An 18,378-nucleotide genomic window follows, 5' to 3' on the forward strand; every position below is an offset into this window, starting at 1 on the left:
CCAGCAGGAGAATTTTCTGTTTTGTCTTTTAAAAAGAAGAATTTTTTTTAACATGCTATAAAACAGATGTTCTGCATGAAAATGTTTGGACAATATAGAAATGTTTGGACATTATAGAAACGTATAAAGAAGAGACTCAGAGTCTACTGAAATATTATTTACCTACCCCTGTCTGAGACATTCTTTTTTTTTTTTTTCCAAGATTTTATTTTTAAATAACCTCGACAACCAACGTGGGACTCAAACTCACAACCCTGAGTTCAAGAGTTGTACACTCCACCTACTGAGCCGGCCTGGTGCCCCCCTCCCTGAGATATTCTTCATAAACATTTTTGTATTCATCCTTCCAGGCTTTCTCTAAAAATAAAAAGACATGTATCTTTATAATGAGGAGAGGCTCAGACTAGAAATACTGTTACAATTTTTTAAAAGGCAATATTTTGACTCATACAAATATAAAAGGAACACTTGTCAAAGATTTTATTTAACTCAGTAATTAATAAAAGAACCAGCAGTAAACTAAAACCAGTTCAAAGGAAAATGATATATATTGAAATCTAGATCTACATATAGATCTAGATAATGACTTTGCATTAGTTATTATCTTTAGGGCAATAAAGTTATTGTCTTTAGGGCAATAAAGTGGTATATGGGCAATAAAGTTATTTTCTTTAGGGCAATAAAGTGGTATGTGGAATTGTCTCTTAAACTGTACATTTACAGGACAAGATCAATTTGCGTTTTTGCGGGCAGGAATAATTTGTGTTACCATCACTTTTCTGTAACTTACAGGGTTGTGAAATAGTCTGGTTAAAGACAATGAAAGATTCAGACCTCTGTAAAGTCAGGTAGATAACACCCAACATGTCATGGAAACAACACTCAAAAAAACTCCCAAAATTTTCACCTAAACATATATTATGGTTATAATAGCTCATATGTTGGGGGTGCTCACTATGTGCCAGACACTGTTGTAAGTGCTTTATAGTATTACCTCATTTAACCCTCACAACAAGACTATGAGGTAGACTCTATTGTCACTCCATTTTTACTAATGAGAAAACTCAGATACAGACAGGTTAAGTCACAATGTCACACAGCTAGGAAGTGGGGAAGCCATAATTCAAACCCCTGTTAAAGAACAAAAGTTCAGGGGCGCCTAGGTGGCTCAGTGGGTTAAAGCCTCTGCCTTTGGCTCAGGTCATAATCTCAGGGTCCTAGGTTTGAGCCTCGCATTGAGTCCCACATAGAGCCCAGCATCGGGCTTTCTGCTCAGTGGTGAGCCTGCCTCCCCCGGTCTCTCTGCCTGCCTCTCTGCCTACTTGTGATCTCTCTGTCAAATAAATAAATAAATAATCTTGAAAAAAAAAAAAAAGAACAAAAGTTCAACCAAGTAAATTTTAAAGATTAAATTAGCTTTATGAATTGATTCATGAATTGGGCAGCTTCACATCTAGCAAGTAGAAGGGCTCTCCAAAGAACCACAAAAAGGGAAAGGTTGTTAAAGGCAGGGCAAGGAAGTCATAAACAGAGGAAAGGATTATTTTGGGTGAGGTCAGCTTCTTTTGAGGACAAAAGGGTCTTATTAAGTGGATTACTTCATCTTGTTTTGGGGGATAGAGAGGGGCCATGTGACAGATTACCTTATTGGTGCTGACCATACAATTCTTTTTTTTTTTTAAGATTTTATTTATTTATTTGACAGACAGATCACAAGTAGGCAGAGAGGCAGGCAGAGAGAGAGAAGGAAGCAGGCTCCCTGCTGAGCAGAGAGCCCAATGTGGGGCTTGATCCTAGGACCCTGGGATCATGACCTGAGCCAAAGGCAGAGGCTTAAACCACTGAGCCACCCAGGCACCCCTGACCATATGATTCTTGACTGACCAGTTAGGACTATCTCTAGGGGAGGTCAAGACCACAATGAGGTTAGGTACTAAGCCCCAGATTGGTGACATGTCCTAGCATCACTGACTATTTTGGGCGTGCAGTTTTCTTTTTAACACCCTTAACTATGACAGTATATTATCATTTATCCAACTTCTGATTGATGGACATTTGGGTCGTTTCCAGTTGTTGTTGTTGTTGTTTTTCAATGATGAATATTTCAGTGAATATCTTTATCTCATTTTCTACTTTTAAGAATTCCTCCAAGTGGAATAGCTGGGTTCAAGAATATGTGCATTGTATGGCCAAATTGCCCTCCAAAAAGGGGAATCAATTTACACTCCCATTAGCAGCCAACTTGGGAGAGTGTATTTTCCTACATCTTTGCCAACAATGAGTAAGTACATCAATCTTTTCAGTATTTGCCTGTCTGATAGATGTTAAAAAAAAAAAAAAGAGGAAAAAGTTTCTTAGTGTTATTTTAATTGACATTTCTTTTTAAGGCAAAAATTCTTCAGGACTCTTTTAGATGGACAATGATCAGTGTCAGAGATCACTTTGCACTCTCTCTCTCTTTGACCCGTCAGCATACAGTTTTGAATTCAGAGTGAGAAAAGGACCTGTCCAAGGCCATCCTGTGAGTCAGGAGTGGTCCTGGGACTCTCCTCAGGATTTCTGATTTCTTTCAGAAATAAATACAGCCTTTCTTATGAGCCTCCCTGACACCAGTGTTGGTTTTCGTCTGAATACCAGCGGGAATTATGGGGACCCATCAGAAGTACGTCCTTTGGGTTAGTCTGTCAATGGAGATTATATAATTAGGTAGGCCATTTGGAAAAAAACCCAGAAAACCTGAATTCCTACCTCACCACAAATGGACCAAACACTTAAATGTAGAAAAAAAAGAAGTTGGGGTGCCTGGGTAGCTCAGTTGGTTAAGCCTCTGCCTTTGGCTCAAGTCATGATCCCAGAGTCCTGGGACTAACCCCAAGTCTAGCTCCCTGCTTCTACTTCTCCCTCTGCCCCTCCTCCTGGCTTGTGTGTGCACTCTGTCTCTCAAATAAGTAAATAAAATCTTTTAAGATAAAGGTAAAATCTATAAGTACACTATAAGAAAAATATGAATAAATTAGTTCTATGGCTTATTTTTTTTTTAGTTCTATGATTTATAAAAACAAATCCTAAAGAAAGGTGTAACAAATTTGACTACTAAATGCTTTAAAATATCTATGTGGTAAATTCAACAACAAACCACCACAAATGAGTTTGAAAGACAAAAGGATCTCAAGATCTCACTTTTTTTTAAAGATTTTATTTATTTATTTGACAGAGAGAGAGAGATCACAAGTAGGCAGAGAGGCAGGCAGAGAGAGGGGGAAGCAGGCTCCCTGCTGAGCAGAGAGCCCGTGTAGGGGGATCGATCCCAGGACCCTGAGATCATGACCTGAGCTGAACGCAGAGGCTTTAACCCACTGAGCCACCCAGGTGCCCCAAGATCCCACTTTTTTAAACAAACAAAGAATGCATATCAGAAATCACTTAGGCATTCTCCAACTGTTAGACCAGTTATAAGAATGAAAAAGATAATGCCTGTGAATGTGGCTTGCACGAAGGCATTTTTCCTCAATGTAGTCATGGTTGTTAGGACTGCCTTCTTGATCTTTCTGATTTCAGTGATGCAGTCAAAATCTGTGGAAAAGCGTCAGACAAGGGTATGGGCATGAAAGGCGCTATGGGGGCATCTTTGCAAAAAACCACACTAGATTTGAATCATATCTCTGCTGGCATTTGCCAGTCTATTGGCAGGATGCGTGACATCCCTTATCTCTTCATTTGTAAAATGGGGCTAGTGATAACCACATCTCCGAGTGTGTCTGAGGAATCAATAAGATGATGGATGTGGATGACCTGGCACAGAGCCTGGCACTTATTAGACAATTAAAAAAAAAAAAAAGTGTGTGTTCCCTTCCCATTTCCTTCTCTGAGAATCGACAGAGATTTCCTGGACTTATCAATTCATTCATTCAACAGTGTTTATTTCATCCCTGTGCATGCTGGACACCATGCAGGTGCCGGGAAAACCAGTGTGGATGTGAGAGAAGCAGTTCCTGTCCTCTTGGAGTTTATAGTCTAACGGTGACACTGGACATGGAACAGATAATTTTGCAAAAATGAATGCTTTATGGCGGAAGCAGAGCTTTGGAGAAAAGAACCCTAGAATGCAGCAGGAGCCTTGGGGATGTTCAGGAAAGGCCTCTGGGGAAGGGACCTGAGGGATGGGGAGGGAGATTGGCTGGAGCTAAGGAAACTCTAGAGTGGCCTTAATAAGGTGGACCAGAGTTACCTAGAGAAACCAAAGGAAGGCCAGTGTGACTGAAGCCTGGGCAAGGCATTCCCAGCTTGAGAATTCCAATTCTCACATCCCAGACAAAAGTTCATCCTAGTTAAATTGTAGGATACCCAATCAGTGTTACAGAGAATTTCTGGTGTGAAACCACCCCCCCACTCCCCCACTCCGCCATTTGGTGGCCAGAAATGTGAGAAGTGTTCAGCATGAGTCATAAAGGAGACACACGGGACTCAGCTGAGTTTTTCTTACACAACTTGGTTAATGTGGTGTCCACTAGATGGTTTTCATTGTAAAGGTGCATTTTCTTTCTGGAATTAATAAGTGATTTCTGGGGAGATACTTTAAGACTATGTGACTACTCCTCCATTCCCCAACAATTTTTCACCAATGGTTTTTCACATCCATGCATGATCTTACCTGGATCGATTATTACTATGGTGGTTACAAAATGATGATTTCCTAATTTCTTTTACACTTATTAGCTGATAATCTTCTATAGAGTAGAACTCTCTCCATTCAAATGGAGAGAGCTTCTTTTGTCTTTTTTTTATTAGAGTGTTGTTATGCACTTGTGGATTACTTTTTTATTTAATGTGTAGCAATCCTTTATCACCATTATTCATTTTGATGTTCAAATTGTCCCAGATTTGACCAATGGGAACTGCATGGAGGCAGCTCCTGTGTGCCGTGATAGGTCCCAACAGCTTTTAGCCCTTCTTTGCTTTGTGGCACAAGAAGATATTCTCGGTTTGCTCTACCTTTTTTTGTTTTTATTTTTTATTATTTTTTTAATTTTTAATTTTTTTAATTTATTTGACAGAGAGAGACCACAAGCAGGCAGAGAGGCAGGCTCTCCACAGAGCAGGGAGCCTGATGTGGGGCTTGATCCCAGGACCCTGGTGACCTGAGCCGAAGGCAGAGGCCTAACCCACTGGGCCACCCAGGCGCCCCTACCCTTTTTTAAATAGGAAGAAAAGAAGGCCCAGAGAGTTGAAGTAGCTTGCCACCTCACAGTTTTTGTGAGCTCCTAATCAAGCTCAGGACTTTCAATTCCAAATTTCTGGGAAAGTAGTTACCTGATAGGCCAGACATTCCTATAACACAGGAAAGACTTTATCAAGACATGTAAATGATCCCAAAGCCAGTTAAATCTTTAGCAGACTTCACGCAGACCTTGCCTAATGACATGAAAACATTTGCATCATACCTTTGAACTAGACATTTAGCAACACATTCCAAGGGTATTTTATTTATTGAGGAAGTTATAATTTGGGGAATAAGAGCATAGATTTTGGAGTCAGAAAGAACAAAGTTTTCCTTTAAGACCCAGGCAGATTCTGCCCTTGTGTTTGTCTTTAGGCAAGTTACTTCACCTTGTTGAATCCCAGACTCTTCCATCTGTAAAATAGGTTCATGCATAGGAAGAGCTTAGTCTAGTGTCTGACACATTTAATGTTAAATAAATTAAAGCTAGCTTCACCAACAATGCTGTCATTATTATTAAAAATCTAAGAAAATTCTATTACTCAGTAGGTTAAGGTGATAGAAAAAGCAATGGATTTGGATCTGGATTTGGATTTTGGAGATCCTACTCCAGCTCTATGACCTTGGACAACTCTTGTCCTCATTGATGAATTTCATTTTCCTCACTTGTAAATCAGGGCTCATAATCCCTCCCCTGCAAACTTCACAGCAGCACTCACCAGATTTCATGAGCATTTACCATGCGTAATCACAATCCCAGCGTTAAAAGCAAAGGGTAGGGGCGCCTGGGTGGCTGAGTGGGTTAAAGCCTCTGCCTTTGGCTCAGGTCGTGATCCCAGGGTCCTGGCATCGAGCCCCGCATCAGGCTCTCTGCTCAGCAGAGAGTCTGCTTCCTCATCTCTCTCTGCCTGCCTCTCTGCCTACCTGTGATCTCTGTCTGTCAAATAAATAAATAAAATCTTTAAAAAAAAAAAAAAGCAAAGGGTAAACGTTGTTGTACCCCTCCTTTAACATATGATTAATTGGCAGTTCAGAGCCACTGAGCAGCAAAGCAGGGATTCCATCCAGCTCTGCCAGACGTTCAGGCCTCTCCTCTTTCCTTTATGTCACAGATTTTTAGAAGAGCAAGTGAGAATATGACACTATTCTGCAAAGCTGCAGGACCCTATGAAAGGAAAAGAACATGATCAACAGCATAATAACATTCCTTCTACGGAAAAGGTCATTGGGAGGAGAGCAGGAAGCTTTGGTTTTTTTGTGGGGGGGGGGTTGTTGTTGTTGGTTTTTTTTTTTTGCCTTTTTTTCTATCCTCAAGATAATTTGTGAGTATTAGGCTGACATTATCTACCATAGACTATTACACTTGAAACAATAACTAGGTGAAGGTAGCCAAGATCCAAGCCAGCCCAAAAGCAAATACCTCAACTGAGAATGCCGATAGGATAAGTTCTTTGAAACCGTAGGCTACCTGAGACACTGTTTTTTTTGGTTATTTATTTCATTTATTTTTATTATTTTTCAGAATGTTATTAAGTTTTTTGTTTTAATTCCAATGTAGTTAACATACAGTGTTATGTTAATCTCAGGTGTCCAATGTGGTGATTCAACAATTCTATACATTGCTCAGTGCTCATCATGATCAGTGTACTCTTAATCCCCTTCACCTCATTCACCAATCCTCTCATCCACCTTCCCTCTGGCAAACATCAGTTTGTTCTCTATAGTTAAAAGTGTCTATTTCTTGGGTTGTCTCTCCCTCTCTCTTCTTTCCCCTTTCTTTGTTTTGTTTCTTAAATTCCACACAAGTGAAATCATGGGATTTGTCTCTCTGACTGACTTATTTCACTTAGCACTATACTCTCTAGCTCCATTTATATTGTTGCAAATGGCAAGATTTCATTCTTTTTCTGGCCAAATAATATTCCAGTGTGTATATATACACAATATCTTCTTTATCCATTCATCTCTTGATGGACACTTGGGCTGCTTCCATAGTTTGGCTATTATAAATAATGCTGCAATAAACATAAGGGGTGCATATATATCCCTTGGAATTAGTGATTTTGTATTCTTTGGGTAAATAACCCATAGTGCAATTACTGGATTGTAGGAGTTCTATTTTTAATTTTTTGAGGACCCTCTGTACTGTTCTCCACAGTGGCTGCCCCAGTTTTCATTCCCACCCACAGTGCAAGAGGGTCGCTTTTTCTCTACATCCATACTGACATTGTTTCTTGTGTTTTTGATTTTAGCCATTCTGACAGGTGTGAGGAGGTATCTCACTGTGGTTTTGATTTGCATTTCCCTGATGATGAGTGCTGCTGAGCATCTTTTCATGTGTCTGTTGTCCATCTCTATGTCTTCCTTGGAGAAGTGTCTGTTCAAGTCTTCTGCCCATCTGTTAACTGGATTATTTAGGCTTTCTGGTGTTGAGTTGTATAAATTCTTTATCTATTATGGCTACTAATCCTTTATCAGATAGGTCATTTGTAAATATCTTCTCCCATTCTTTTAGTTTTGTCGACTGTTTCCTTCACTATGCAGAAGCTTTTTATTTTGACTATTTCTAAGAGGGAAGGAGAGGAGGTAACCCAAAACCCAAACCCATAACTTCAGTGGGTATCAGACTTCCAGTCAATTCAGTTGAGAGCTTGATGTGGGGAGGGAAAGTGATCAAAAAGGCTGGCAGATGTCTTAACTTTGGGTGGTCATGCAGCCAGGTATCAGCTGTACTACATTAGATAAAGGCTACTGGGAGACTATTAACAGTACCTGCCCACCCACTGTGTCCTGGAAAGAGAGAGACACAGGGAAACAGCATCACATATGGGATAAGGACTTGGAGCATGGATCACTTCCACAGGAGGGCAAGTAGTTATCTCCCAGTGGATCCTGTGAGCCATCCTAGTGTTGTTTAAGGTCAGCTGTCCTGGGTCATGGGCAGGATCCATTAGGCAGACAATGAATCCTGTGGGCATTAGGCCATTCCCACTTTTGCTGTGAAGTGAATTCCTTAATAAGAGGCAGTGTCATACCATGACTGGGTGAAAAGCTTTCCAGAAGCCCATTGGCTATGGTGATGGCAGAGCCAAAAAGTACTGGGAAAGCAAATCCAAATAAAAAATAAATGTAAAATATTCCTGTAAGAACAATTCACTTGCTCCAGATGGATTTAGTTATTGGCTGAGCAACAGGCAGGCATCGGGCATGAGGGAAAGTGTTAGCTTCCTTCTCCAGGAGAAGAGGGGTACATAGGAAAGACGAGACAGAAGACAGTTAGTAGGTTCGGATTCTCTGGGTCCTCTGAGACCTCCAGATAACTGCATCTTTTCATGAAAGAAAGCTGGTAAAATCACATGGTCATCTGACATTGACACTCAGCAACTCCCAGAATCTGAGTTTGGCTTCCAGCTGTCTTAAGCCCATGGTTCTGATGAAAGATTTTTCACTTGGCTGCAGAAATGCTCGGAATGTCAGTCTGTGCCATGTGGCATACATCTTAAGACTTGAGTTTGTCATTCTCTCAGTTGAAGATACCTAATGCCTTTGGAAGCAGACTCCCTGCCAGTTTTAGTATCATGCATCTCCCTTTTAGGTTGCTGAGAGTTTGGCTTCAGCTTGTAAAAAGTCCCAAGAGAAAAAAGTCTGGATATTTTATATAAATGGACTCACACACTTAAAAAGAAAAAATCCCCAAGAGACCAAAAAAGATTATTTGCTTGGTCACTGTTCCATGAGCTACCACTAGTTCCCATTCTGGAATATGAGCAGGATTCCCACTGGGTTGCATGTCAGCTCAGCTCCATAACCATGGATCCATCAGAGCTAAAGGTAAGCTCCCAATAAAAAGAAAAAGTAGAGCTGGCCTATTTCCCCTTGAAGTGAGTGGTCCAGAGCAACTGGGAGTCTTCCTTCTTTGCCATGCACTCTTCCATGTTGGCAGGGTTTTCTTCTGCACAGATGAAGCCCTTGCATCTGGGTTCTTATTTTTTTTTTTTTTTAGATTTTATTTATTTATTTGGAAGAGAGAGAGAGAGTGAGAGATCACAGGTAGGCAGAGAGGCAGGCAGAGAAAGAAAGGGGGAAAGCAGGCTCCCCACTGAGCAGAGAGCCCAATGTGGGGCTCAATCCCAGGAACCTGGGATCATGACCTGAGCTGAAGGCAGAGGCTTTAACCCACTGAGCCACCCAGGCGCCCCTTGCATCTTGGTTCTAATTGGCAAGAAAGGACATGAGAGTGGAGGTGTCTTGGGCTGCCTGGGTGGCTCAATTGGTTTAGCATCCAACTCCTGGTTTTGGCTCAGGTCATGATCTCAGGGTTGTGAGATGAGGCCCCAGGTCGGGCTCTGGGCTCAGTTCAGGGTCTGCTTGAGATTCTTTCCCTCTCCCTTTTCCTCCTGCTCTGCTCCCGCTTGCACAAGCTCTCTCACTCTCAAATAAATAAATAAGATCTTAAAAAAAAAAAAAAAAGAGTGAAGGAGTCTTGGTAGATATCTTAGAGCTCAGACCCAGCAATGACACATATCACTGTCACTTACATCCTACTGGGGAGAAGTTAGATACAAGGACACTCTGACCACAAGGAAAACTGGCAAAGATGATCCAGTGAGGCAGTGATGTGCCTGGCTAGAAGGCTACTTGTAGGCAAAAAAGGGGAGAAGGGTTTTGGTGAACACCTAGCAATCTGCCATACATCATTTGAAATAGTCTATATTTCCTTGAGGATCAGTATTAGTTTTCTAGGTCTGCCAGAACAAAGTACCAGAAACTTGAGAAATACATTGTCTCACATTCTGGAGGCCAGAACTCTGAAGTCAACCCTGTCGGCAGGGCCATACTCCCTCTAAAGGTGCTAGGAAGGAGCTATTCTTTATATCTCTTTCCTAGCTTCTAGGAAGGTTGTTTTTGTTTATTTGTTTGTTTGTTTGTTTTGCCTTAGAGATACATCACTTCAATTCTCTGTCTTGACATGGCCTGCTCCCTGTGTGTCTCCATATTGTCTTCCTTTTACATGTGCCTATCTCTGTGTTCCAATCTTCTCTTATTAGGGACACCAGCCATGTTGGATTGGGGCCTACCCTCTGAACTTATTTTGAGCTTGATTGCCTCTGTAGAGACCCTATTTCCAAATAAGATCATGTTTGGAGACACTGTTGTTAAGATGTCCTTCCTGTCTTTCTTTCTTTCTTTTTTTCTTCCTTCCTTCCCTCCTTCCTTCCTTCCTTCCTTCCCACCTTCCTTCCTTCCCTCCTTCCTTCCTTCCTTCCTTCCTTTCTTTCTTTATGGTGGGCGTGGGCAGGGAGACACAATTCAACCCACAACAGGATGATTGTCTGTAACTGATTCTTGGGCACCCATACCTGTACCATTTGTAATAGAAGCAAACTTAAGCAAACAAAGAGAATGTACAGGAAGGATATTGGGTAGCTCCTGGAACCAAAGGAGAACTTGAACAAACAGGCTTTGGGAAGGATAGAAATCTGGACAACTCCAGGGAAAAACTCATGAACATCTCTTTAGGGCCTGCCTTCTCAATGACTTTGTTCCAATGGCCTTCATGCCAGGTGTTCCCTCTCTCAAGATACCAATTCTTAGACGAGTCAGTTGGGTCAGCCTGTGGTGGAAGCAGGGCCTCTTTAGGGCCAGGTGAATTAAATTGAGTAATGGACAGTCTTGGCAGGACCTCACAGATTGTGGAGGGATTGTTCCCCAAAAGAAAGAGAGAAGCAGCTTCTAAAAAATGGGGGAAATGATGTGTTATGCAGGCAAAACCACAGCTGTTTGCTACACATTGTAATTCATTTGAGAAAGAGTTTTCAGCTCAGGCAGTTATATTTCTAAATATTTTGGCACTTAAAGGAGCCATTTAGTCATCTGGAAAATGCAGGGCTCTGGAAAAATGCAGTGTCATGTGATAAAAGGAGTGCTCATGGTGGAATCAGGAGAACAGGTTTTGGGTTTTTTGGTGTTGTTTTTTTTTTTTTTAATAATTTGCAGATGGAATAATTCTATCCTTAGAAGTGAAGATCAAGAAAAGCTCTTAGAAACAAGAATGTTCAACCAAGTATCAAGTTACTAAATGGAAATAAAAATCATGTAATAAAAATCAACTAGAAAAAAAGCATAACAACTGGCACAAAAACATATAGATCAATGGAACAGAATAGAGAGCCCAGAAATAGACCCTCAACTCTATGGTCAACTAATCTTCAACAAAGCAGGAAAGAATGTCCAGTGGAAAAAAGACAGTCTCTTCAACAAATGCTGTTGGGAAAATTGGACAGCCACATGCAAAAAAATGAAACTGAACCATTTCCTTACACCACACACAAAAATAGACTAAAAATGGATGAAAGACCTCAATGTGAGACAGGAATCAATCAAAATCCTTGAGAATACAGGCAGCAACCTCTTCAACCTCAGCCGTAGCAAGTTCTTCCTAGAAACATCACCAAAGACAAGGGAAGCAGGGGCAAAAATCAACTATTGGGACTTCATCAAGATCAAAAGTTTTTACACAGCAAAGGAAACAGTCGACAAAACCAAAAGATAACTGACAGAATGGGAGAAGATATTTGCAAATGACATATCAGATAAAGGGCTAGTATCCAAAATCTATAAAGAATTGATCAAACTCAGCACCCAAAGAACAAATAATCCAATCAAGAAATGGACAGATAATATGAACAGACATTTCTGCAAAGAAGACATCCAGATGGCCAACAGACACATGAAAAAGTGCTCCACATCACTCAGCATCAGGAAAATACAAATCAAAACTGCAATGAGATACCACGTCACACCAGTCAGAATGGCTAAAATTAACAAGTCAGGAAATGACAGATGCTGGCGAGGATGCGGAGAAAGGGGAACCCTCCTACACTGTTGGTGGGAATGTAAGCTGGTGTAACCACTCCGGAAAACAGCATGGAGGTTCCTCAAAAAGTTGAAGTTAGAGCTACTCTACGACCCAGCAATCACACTACTGGGTATTTACCCTAAAGATACAAATGTGGTGATCTGAAGGGGCACATGCACCTGAATGTTTATAGCAGCACTGTCCACAGTAGCCAAACTATGGAAAGAACCTAGATGTCTATCAAAAGATGAATGGATAAGAAGATGTGGTGTATATATATATATGCAATGGAATACTATGCAGCCATCAAAAGAAATGAACTCTTGCCATTTGCAATGACATGGATGAAACTAGAGGGTATTTTTTAAAAGATTTTATTTATTTATTTGACAGAGATCACAAGTAGGCAGAGAGGCAGGCAGAGAGAGAGGATTAAAGCAGGCTCCCTGCTGAGCAGAGAACCCGATGCAATGAGGGGCTCCATCCCAGGGTCCTGGGATCATGACCCCAGCTGAAGGCAGAGGCTTTAACCCACTGAGCCACCCAGGTGCCCTGAAACTAGAGGGCATTATGCTGAGTAAAATAAGTCAGTCGGAGAAAGACAATTATCATATGGTCTCCCTGATATGAGGAATTTGAGAGGCAGAGTAGGGGGCTTGGAGGGCAGAGAAGGAAAAAAATGAAACATGATGGCATCGGGAGGGAGACAAACCACAAAAGACTCTTAATCTCACAAAACAAACTGAGGGTTGCCGGGGGAAGGGGAGTATGGAGAGGGTGATTGGGTTATGGACATTGGGGAGGGTATGTGCTATGGTGAGTGCTGTGAAGTGTGTAAGCCTGATGATTCTCAGACCTGTACCCTTGGGGCAAATAATACATTATGTGTTAATAAAAATAATTTAAAAAAGTGTAACAGAACTGAAGATGTTATTCAAATCAGCTACCAAGGCAGTTTGTAAAGGAAAAACTCAGCAAAAGTGCAAATGGTCTCTATTAAGAAAAAAAAAACCCAAAACATTAGATTCTACTCGGAGGCATAAAAAATGAAGGATGGGAAGACTTGAGATTTTAAAGATGTCATTTCTCATCAAGTTGATTTATGCAGTGTAAAAATCTCAGCTAAATAAAAAAAAATCACCTCAGCCAATCAAAATCTTAATTTTTTTATACTTGAAAATAAGAGTCTAAAATTCATAGGAAAATGTCAGCCCCTCATTGCCAGCAAGCTCCCTCCCAAGGAACAGGCCCCAAATTTTGATTCTGGCTCTAATACTGAATGATCTTGGAGACTTCAGGCAAGTAATAGAACCTTTGGGGGCTCTTAATTTCCTCCTCTGTGTAATCTCTTTCCAGTTCCGTCTATGTTGCTACAAAAGTTGGGTATTCATCCTTTCTGATGGAGGCATAATACTCCACAGTGTGAAATAAGTCAAGCAGAGAGAGTCAATTATCATATGGTTTCACTTTTTTGTGGAGCATAACAAATAGCATAAAGGACAAGGGGAGATGGAGAGGAGAAGGGAGTTGAGGGAAATTGGAAGGGGAGGTGAACCATGAGAGACTATGGACTCTGAAAAACAATCTGAGGGTTTTGAAGGGGTGGGAAGTGGGAGGTTGGGGGAACCAGGTGGTAGGTATTGAAGAGGGCATGGATTGCATGGAGCACTGGGTGTGGTGCAAAAACAATGAATACTGTTACGCTGAAAAAATATATAAAAATATTAAAAAAAAAATTCACACTTGGTATGTAGAATAGCATCAGATAATGTTATCCTTGCCTCATTATGTAATAATTACATCTGTGGCTTTTGGTTTTGTTTTTAATTAACTTTCACAGTTCTCTACAAATGACACAGGGCAATTAAAACAACTCATTTTTTTTATGATGGAAAAAAGCTTAAAGGACAAGAGAAGTATGAAAGGCAATTAGGATGCCATGAATAAAATGTCAAAAATTAAAAAAAAATTTCCTCCTCTGTGAAGTGGAATAATCATATTTTCCTCCTCCAGAGACCTATAGCAAGGATCACATGAGACAAAGTATTTGAAAGTGTTTTATAAACTGTAAGGCACTCTTCATGTTGTAACTGTGATTTAAAAAAATTTTTTACCCTCCAATGATGTTGGATCAATGTGACAATCACAGGTACTCTCATTTTGCAAAAAGAAAAAACCAAACACCTTTTCTCTTATTAAGCTCCGTTACATGATGATTTGTAAATACTGGTTCCTGTGGTAGTGTGAGAAAAGTTAATGTGAGCCTGGATCATATTAACTGAACAAGATGCCTGTGCCTCCCAGTGCCTCCCTTTTCTCCACCCTTTGACCCTAAGTGTTTATTTCCCATCTGTAGAATGGACAGCTTTGGACTTTGTGAGTTTGAGAGAAAAAACTTTGGAGTCTTTACAGATCTCACTTTGAACCCTGGTGCCAGCATTAGCTTCGAATAATTCACCCTTTCTTTTCCTGGGTTTCAAAATGTATCAGATGGGGATGATAATTCACCAAGAAGACCTGAGGGTTAAATGTGATCATAAATACAAAGTGCTTAAAACATAATAAATGATTGATAACTGGTAGCTGTTGTAATTGCAATTCTTCTTCTTCTTCTTCTTATTATTATTACTACTACTACTACCTCTAAGGGCATTTGCAGCTCTGAAAGTCTAGGATACTATATCAGAGAAAAGCTAAAACAGGAAGAAAACAGAAGATTCCCTTAATAGGACTTGAGTTGGTATTGCACGTAGGACATTTTTCTGGAAGACAGGCTGTGTTCACAGGGCGTTATATAACCTTGGTGACTCACAACCAGAGTTCAGCTGGGCCCTGCCCCCTCTGAAAAAAGAGGAGAGAGGAAGGCAAAGCCATATGGTCTCAAACAGAGGAAAACCCTGATTGGGCCAGGGCATCAGGTGCAGCTAATGGCCTCTCAGAGAATCTACTCCAGTTAGATTTTTAAATTCTTACCAAATGGGGGCGCTTGGGTGGCTCAGTTGGTTACGCATCCAACTCTTGGTTTCGGCTTTCAGGTTGTGATCTCAGGGTCGTGGGATCAAGCCCTACTTTGGGCTTGTGCTCCACATGGATTCTGCCCAAGATTCTCTCTCTCTCCCTCCCCCTCAGCCCTTCCCCGCCTTGTGTTTGAGCACGCTCTTTCTCTCTCAAATAAATAAAAACTTTTAAAAAATTCATGTAAAATGTATATTGAACTGAGGGGTTTTCTTTTTCTGCAAAAAAATTTTTTTAAGATTTTATTTTTAAGTAATCTCTACACCCAACATTAGGCTGGAACTCACAACCCTAATCTCAAGAGTCATATTCACTACTGACTGAACCAACCAGCTGCCCTTCTGCAAATGATTTTTGAGGTAGGTACCATTGGTGGCCAACCCAAAGCTATAGCGCTCTCCTTCCTTGAGGGCAGAACCCTGATGTTGGTCAGAAGTAGGCAAGTGTGTGGCTCAAGAGAGAATGCTGCAGCCTTATGCCAAGGGGTAGGAGGAAGTTCTATCATTCTTGCCAGCGATTGGTTTAGGAAAGACCATGTGACACAATTCTGGCCAATGAGATGTCCGGGCATGGCTTCTCTGGGGCTTCTGGGAAAATTTTCCTCGTTCTTAAATAAAGGACATCCCTGCCCTTTGGTGGGGCTACAAAAATAGTATAATCACCATGGAGGGTATTATTTAGCTGTCATGGTAACAAATTATCACAAACTTGGTGACTTATAACAACACAGACTATCCTTTTAAAATTCTGGGGTTCAGAAATCTCACTGGGCTGAAACCAAGGTGTTAGCAGAGCTCTGCTCCCTCTGGAGGGTCCAGCGGAGATTCTGTTTCCGTGTCTTTTCCACCTTCCAGAGTTTCATTCCTTGAATTCCTTGGCACATCGCTCCTTCCTCCATGTTCAAGGCCAGCAATCTAGCAAATCTCTGCTCTGTCTTCACACGGCCTTTGCCATGGTGAAACCTCCCTCTGCCTGTTTTTTGTGAGGACACTTAGGATTGCATTTAGGGTTTACCTGCATAAGCCAGGATACTCTCTTTATCTCAAGATTCTTAATATGTCTGCAAAATCCTGTTTGCCTTATAAGGTAACATCCACAGATTACTGGAATTAGGACCGAAATATGTGTGGGAGCCATTAGTCATTCTACCACAGAGGGGATTTTGTCACTAATTAGCAAAATTACCTGTGCATGTATTTTTTTTTTAACCTCAGTTTATTGAGGTATAATTTACATATAAAATTAACTCTTTATAGTGTACAATTCTGAGTTTTGTCAGACACATACAGTTGTGTGACTGCCACCACAGACAAGATGCGCAGCAGTTCCTTCAACCTCAGAAATTCCTTTGCAGTGCCGCGTAGTGGTGGAACTATCCCCTCACCTCAGCCCCTGGCAATCGCTGGTCTATTTTCTGCCCCTCTAGTATTGCCTCTTAGAGACTGTCATATAAATGGAATCATGGGGTTTGTAGCTTTTTAGATCTGGCTTCTTTTGTCTTAAAATAATACATTTGAAATTCGTCGATGTTGTGGTGAACCAGTAGTCTATTCCTTTTATTGCTGGGTGGCATTCCACTGTAGAGATGTATCCCAATTTACCCACCAGGTGAAAGACACTTGAATTGCTACCAGTCCTTGGCAATTATGAATAAAGCCCCTATAAATGTTCAGGTACTGACAGGTTTTGTGTGAATATAAGTTTTCATTTCTCTCAAGTCAATATATAAGAAAGGGATTGCTAGGTTTTATTGTAAATGTATATTGAACTTCCAAAGGGACTACCAAACTGTTTTTCAAGGTGGTCTTACCATTTCGTACTCCCATTAGTCATGCAGAAAAGTTCCAGTTGCTTCCCATCCTCATCAGCATTCAGTATGACATTTTTTCTCTCTTAATTTTAGTCATTCTGATAGGTGAGCAGCGATATAGCAATCCCACTTCTAGAAATCTATCACAGAGATGCCCTGACAAAAAATGCAAAAAGATGTTTGTACAAGGCGATCCATGCAGCTCTCTTTATAGTTGCAAGAGACTGGAAACAACCCAAATGTCCATCAATAGAAAACTAATTGAGGGCACCTGGCTGGCTCAGTTGGAGGAACATTAGCCTCTTGATCTCAGGGTTGTGAGTTTGAGCCCCACATTGGGTGTAGAGATAACTTAAGAATTAAAAAGTATATATATATATTTTTTTTTTTAAAGAAAGAAATAAAAGACCAATTGAATGAACTATGGTACAATCCCCAAATAGAGTGTTATGGAGCTGTACCAAGGAATAAGAAAATTCTCTGTGACTATGGTGTGATGTCCAGGATATATATTTTTAAGTAAAAAGAGAAATGTAAGAAAATAAAGTATAGAGTATGTAATCATTTAACCACAAATAAAAGAAGAAGCTATAAAAATTTAATATAACACTATTATAGCAGAGAGAGTGATTAGAGAGGAAAGGATAAGGTAGAACCCATAGTTTAAAAAAATATACCTTGTTTTGTAGATTTAACTCGGGAGCCATGTAAGTTTTTATATAATTACAACAAAATTAAATTAAAAATCCTTAGAAATTTAAAGTAAAATGAAATAAAAATGATCCTACTTGTGCATTCAGTGGATGACATAACCACACAGAATGACTTTGAGAGACTATATATCACTATCAGTTGACTCTGTATCCCTAAAGGGGTATATCCAAAGATGAAAAGATATACATGTTATGGGATTAAAAATAAGTATGTTGGTATCCTTGAGAACTGAGATATTTGACAAATGAATACAGGTTAGGATTGGTGAGGTTGAATGAAAACTATAGTTCTCCATTTCAATTGGAATTATCAGTATGAATATGTTATGCCTTTTATCTTTAGAGAATAATATACATTTCCTTGCTATAATCACTAAAAATAATATAAATTAGCAAAATGACACATTTTTAAGACAATCAGGAAAAGGACCTTTTTGCAGATTTGGTGTCACTAGGAAATGATTGTCAATATTTTCAGCTGTGATTGAGATATTGTGGAGAATACTTTTTAATTAGCAATAATCAATAAACAATAATTGCACCTCAGATAAACCTCATTGGCTACAATACTGCCACTATGCAAAGCTAGGAGACTACTTTTTAAAAAAAGAGTTTGTATCTTTTAGAGATAGATGCTGAAATATTTTACAGAAGAAATAATGCCATGTTGAGGACTTGCCTCAGGATGATCTGAGGGGAGGGGAAAGGCATGTGAATGTGTAGATGATTCAGAGGGACTATATAGTGATAGCTGTGAGTGCTG

At 40.2% G+C, this 18,378-nt stretch overlaps 1 long non-coding RNA gene and 1 other non-coding gene across 3 annotated transcripts in view; one reads left to right on the forward strand and one right to left on the reverse strand.

The window, feature by feature from the left end:
* The window catches only part of LOC116872533, a 42,197-nt gene that overhangs the window by 15,827 nt on the left and 7,992 nt on the right, over positions 1-18,378 (forward strand). For both annotated transcript variants that reach the window (XR_004383667.1, XR_004383668.1), the window contains exon 3: positions 2,141-2,281. This is a non-coding gene — a long non-coding RNA (uncharacterized LOC116872533). The remainder of the gene's footprint in view (positions 1-2,140; positions 2,282-18,378) is intronic.
* LOC116872889 lies at positions 18,064-18,202 on the reverse strand. The gene has a single exon (XR_004383697.1). It is a non-coding gene; the product is annotated as a U4 spliceosomal RNA (small nuclear RNA).

This window comes from Lontra canadensis, unplaced genomic scaffold (genome assembly GCF_010015895.1).
Source record: "Lontra canadensis isolate GAN:19392208 unplaced genomic scaffold, GSC_riverotter_1.0 scaffold30, whole genome shotgun sequence".
In the NCBI taxonomy this organism is placed as follows: Eukaryota; Metazoa; Chordata; class Mammalia; order Carnivora; family Mustelidae; genus Lontra; species Lontra canadensis.